We start from the raw sequence: 5841 nt of genomic DNA, 5'->3' as shown, positions 1-5841 counted from the left end.
ACAGTGCTGCTGCGTGCGGAGCTTTCTAGAAACATGAATACAATTTCAAATTAGCGCGCGTTTTTTTAAAAAACGGCTCTGTCACAAAAGTTGCGTCTCATAGGTATTGTGTGGTGTCCTAATGGGCGGATGGGAAATAATTCATAGCTGACCAACTAATGCATGAAATTTGTTGAAATTTAGACAACATAACGTATTTATTACGCACTCCCTTCTATTGAAGTCAAAATTATGCAAAGTTCTAAAAATGATGGAATACAGTGTTGCCAAATAATACTCAATGTGCCGTTCTTTTCGCATTTAATCTAATGACATAAATTATCGACATATATACGTAATTTTTGCAGAAAAAAAGTATTAAATTCAACCTTGAATCACAACGATTGGTGCTTACATGGGTACTTCATCCTCCAATGATCCTTTCCTTTTAATAAAATACAGAGTTGCCAATTGGTCTTAAAACGCGCACTTTTAAAAAATAAATTAATTATATTTATAAAGTCGCTCCTACAACGTGTTCTGGCGTCCTGCGACACCAAAATGCCACATAATGCCTATTGCCTATCCTTCCAGAGGTTATCGGGCAACTAACACCGCAACATCTCTTCGTCAACGCCCTGCCGCCACCCCTTTGCGGGACGCCCCCGTCGCCTCTTCCCAGGAGGTACCCAATCCAAAACTTGTTTGGGCAACCTCTCCTCCAACATTCTTTGTACATGTCCATACCCGGATAACTGCCTGGACATGACGTCGTGCACAATATCTTTTTTTACCTTCATCACCTGGCGAATTCTTTCATTACGGACACGGTCCCGTCTCGAAATGCCGGCAGATCGCCGCCAAAAGTCCATTTCAGTTGCCCTAAACATTTCTTGCGTTCTTTTCGTCAAAGGCCACACTTCACTACCATAGAGCACAATACTTTTAACGATGGCGTCATATATCCGCGGTGCTTGTTTGCCTTTGAAATGCTCTGATCCCAGAGCACCCCGTTCAGCATCGCGATGGCTCTCCTGCTCTGGATGATCCTGTCCTTAATCGCCCTATCCATCCCTCCATCCTGATCTAACCCGACACCGAGATACTTATACTCGTCACACTCTTCGATGCGCCGTCCATCTTCAAGCTCTATGCTTTGCCGTCTATGCGCTGCTCCCACAACCAGCTTCTCTGTCTTGGACACACTAACATCCATGCCCCATTTCCCATATTCTTCGACCAATTTCCGCACCATGTGATCCGTATCTTCTTCATCTTGAGCTATTGATCTGGTCATCGGCAAAGCATAGAGTATAAAGGGTCTGCCCATCAAGGAGTGGAACGCCCATTCCCGCAACCTTACTACTAATATTTCAGGGTTGAAATACGAATTCTCATGGTAAAATGTGAATATAATAACTAACCAGGAGTGCTTGCAGAAGTATTTGTCACGAACAAAAGATTTGGTAACCTCTAAATGAGCCTTTATCACTAGCATCATAACGGTAGCGCGCCATCGGCTTGATGTACTTGATATCGTAATATGTAAAAATGCCACGAAAATAACCTTTCTTGTTCTCTTGCATTAGTTTTTCTCGGAGCATTTAACCTTGCCATATACTCGCACCGGCGCGCCACACACTGCTGCGTGCTCTGCTTGGTAGACTGGAGCACTATAGCAACCTGAGCGCCTTCCATTTTTTCTTATGCAGCACGCGCGTCCATAGAGTAGGAATAGTTGTATCAAGGCGTCATGATCAACATGAGGAAGCATTGGGTCAAGTCATTTTGTCAGTCAGTCAGTTGAGCTGAGGTCTGTTTTTCGGTGGACGGTCATATCGACGGTGAAACTACCAAACCACGTATCTCGGTTTGCGACGTCGCAGACTTCCTGTCATACATTATTTTTTAAATGAAAAACTACTTAACGTCTAGTCTTGAAAATTTCTGTGATTTTTCCTCTTTGTGCGGAGAAAATTCTGTGAAAATTTCAAGGAATGATATTGATTTGGTCGACTTCAAAAAAATAAAATGCGAGCGTAGATTTTTAAACACCGCAAACGAGATACGTGGTTTGGTAGTTTCACCGTCGATATTTCGACGGCCTAAGTCCGCAATCATACATTATCTCGTTTGCAGTATCTGCAAATCTCCGCCTCTATGTTATTTTTTTAAAGGAGAAGAAATGACATCATTCCTTGAAATTTACGCAGAATTTTCTTCGCGCAGAGAAGAAAAATCACGGCAGTTTTAAAGAATTGCCGTTGAGTAGTTTTCCGTTGAAGAAATAAAGTGTGACAGGAAGTCTGCGACGTTGCAAACCGAGTTATGTGATTGTCGACTGACACCATCGCGTCGATTTGTAATTATTTGCGAAAATTGCGAAGAAGTGCCTGTTATTTCCGGACAGAAAATTTCGCTAAAAAAACAACACTCTTTCCCTCTTATTCATATTACTCGACGGTATTTGGAAAAGTGCGGATCATGTAATACATTAGTTTCGATCCCTTGTACAAAAAATATCCACGAGTTTCAAAAATTTACAGATTTTCAGAATTAATCGTTCACTTGTCCGTTTAGTCAATTCTAGAGAAAGCCAGTATTCCTAGCAGTCAAAATCCTAGTTGTTACTACTATTACTATTAAAATAAATATTGAAGATTTCTCATCTAGTGTAGAAAATATATTTATGTCTCTTCTTTTTACTGATATAATTTTTCACTCAATTATAATATTTATATTTTTTTAAAAATTATCACGTTTGTTTTTGTTGATAAAAGTAGCCAGAAAAAATGGCTCCTTCTCGCGAAGCAAAATCGACGGTGTAAGTCGGCAATCACATAACTCGTTTGCGGTGTCTGAAAATCTCCGCCTCTATGTTATTTTTTTAGAGGAGAACAAATTGACATGGTTCCTTGAAGTTTTTGCAGAATTTTCTTCGCATAGAGAAGAAAAATCACTGGAGTTTTAAAGAATAGCCGTTGGAGTAGTTTTCCGTTTAAAAAATAAAGTGTGATAGGAAGTCTGCGACGTCGCAAATCGAGGTATGTGATTGCCGACTCACATCGTCGAAATGCATTCCATTTGACAACGAGGTTTGGAGCCGAGAAATACGGATACCTCGGGGCTGCTCTCTAAAGCCCCGACAAAATATCGGCGCAGATTCCGAGTTTCGATTGTAATACAAATCATGATTCATTGTTGCAAATGTTAGGCGACGCGCGGGTTAGCATGTGTGTGTTGTGTTGGACGATTATAATGTGGGCGAAGAGAGAGAAGGAGGAAATCCGAGAGGAACCGAGGAAGGGATCGCAAGAGGTTAGAGGATTGAGGTCCCAAAGTCTTCACGCAATTCGATGTTCAAAGTGCGAAATCACGTATCTCCATTTCGGTATTTCAAAATTTCCGCTCCTTTTTCATTTTTTCGGAGAGGAACAAGCCAGCTTCCAGTGTTCGAAACTCACCTTGGAGTTTTAGGAGCCATTTGGCGCATAATGCCCGCTTTTTGGGCGCCGTTTAAGATTTTTTAAAGGCCAAATTGACTTTTTGCCTCTATATTCGCATTTAGTGAAAATTTAGACGCAAGATGTTTCCGTAATAGAACCACTAAGTAGCTGTAACCTGTGAAGGCAAAAGCACTAAGGATGAAATCGTGAAGAATAGAAAAAGCTTTCAATTGTAGTGCTGAAAATTTCGAATAATCACCTAGGTAATATGAAAATTCAGATTTTTAGGGGCCACGTTGGCGCAGAGCCATTATTTTTTAGGCGCCATGGCCGATTTTTTAGGCGCATTTGGGGCGTTGGTGCCTGTGAGTTTCGAACACTGTTCACGGCTTAAGACATTTTTACAGGATACTCTGTTGACAGAGAAGGAAAATCAAGGAAATGTTCAAGAAATTATTACGTTGACCAGTTTTTTTCAAGAAACAGCAAAGTATTAAAAGGAGTCTGCAACGTCCAGACGGAGGTGCAGGGTTTCGCACTTCGGCCATCGAAGCATCTCTTTGTACGAATTCCGGAAAATAAGTGAACATGCAGGGTGCTTTAAAGTTAAACCGCCAGATGCAGAAGCGTGTTTTATGGGTCAAAATAAGGCTTTTTTTCTTCCTTGGAATTTTTTCCAAAAGTGCTTTTAAAGAGGATCGAAGCAAAAACCCCCCCGCCCCCAAGTTCTGGGAAATAAATTGTTTTTTCTGAATATTGGCAACGGTCATGCAAAGAATTTCATGGCAATGGGTATACACTCATAATTAGAAATGCTGAATTTGGTGGTGACGTTAGAAGCATCGAAATCTCATTTAAAAATGAGATTTTGGAGGGGGGGGGGAGATTTGCCTCTGGCTTAAGTTCAAGCTATAATGTTGGCTTATTTATCATTGGAAAAATAAAATAAGTGCGGAAATTATAAAACCTCGAAATGTGCACACAAGGTTTAGCACTTTGGTCATCGACATCGTCTGTGATCGAAACATTTTGTCACCCGTTTCCTCTTTCTCCGTATTTGACTTTTTATTTTCACACGCGTAAATGCGCGCTTGTATTTTTATTACAACTACGGGTACTGCATTACTCCCCACTAATTAAGTTGAGAAATTGAGAGGTTGCGGGTTGCTAACTTTCAAATCTCGCGGCTAACCACATGCCTGTGCCACATCAACCCTCATCCTTGTGTAACAACGGAAGGGGTTGCCGTACTTACCCTGAGACTCTACTCTCGACTCGTCTTTCCTCTGACGTGAGGGCGAACCCCAATACCCACAAGAGCCTTGAAATACATGGAGTTACAGGGAAAATAGGGCTCAACTCAAAAAACAGATACGCTCCTACGTCAAAAGAGCAACGAGTGCGGTTTTACCGTCCCCCAGAAGAATACCACATTTAGGCATCCGAGGGGTGTCGAATTTACTCCGGTAAAATGCTTATTTTTGAGGAAAGTAATGCATTTATTCGATTGAAATTTTCAAGCACGATAACGAGTATTTTCGAAATAAACCTCTGTGAAAAAATCGAATGAAGTAATTTATATACTTTCGAGAAAAGTCGTAGTTTATTGGAGGAAATTTAGCAACCCCTCAATGCTCATACGGCGTTTTGCGTCAGTACGGTTCTCATCGAAAGTCTTCGGCAAAATTTTGCAAGGGCGGCTTTCGTATCCTGTCAGAAATTCTTGGCTCAACTTCTTGCGGTGCTGATGAAAGTGCAATTTCTCAAAAACTTCGACGTGATTTTCCAGCAAAGGACTTTCATTAATGCAAAAGTTTAACGCACCAGCTTTGAGTTTGACAGCCTGCTCGAGTCGTTAACGCCGCTCAAAGAATCCGTCCTGCCTCTGAAGTCATGGATTCTCCGACGGCACCAACGGGGACGCCTTCAAATGTTTAATTAGGCAGCATCTTTGCAATTAATTTTACCTGTGATAATCGGCAAAACTCGAGCTGTATCAAAAAAAAAAAAAAAAAAAAAAAAAAAAATAAATCTCAATTTATGATTTAAGGAAAGTTCAGACTACATTGGCGTTTGCACTGTCCACTGTCACAAGGTGATAAGTAAATTAATAATGCTGGCCGAGTACCTATCCGTACCGAGAGTTTGTTCTAATCTGCATCTTTGAGCATAATGCCTACTTCTATCAACAACAGTGATTTGAGACAAGTTAAAAGCTAAGATTTTCCTTCATTTCCTCGTGATACCACATCATATGCCTATTCCGGAGTTCGAATAGTTGCGCGCCTGATTTCCATATTCATTTAACGATGCGAGCATGAATAAACGTCAGTATTTCAAGACACGTGAAAAATCAAGATTTTCCTTCATTTTCTCTTGATTCGACATCACATACCTAGCTCGGAGTTCAAATAGT

Source organism: Bemisia tabaci, chromosome 2, assembly GCF_918797505.1.
Source record: "Bemisia tabaci chromosome 2, PGI_BMITA_v3".
Classification (NCBI taxonomy): domain Eukaryota; kingdom Metazoa; phylum Arthropoda; class Insecta; order Hemiptera; family Aleyrodidae; genus Bemisia; species Bemisia tabaci.
Note: the sequence above shows the minus strand (reverse complement) of the source record.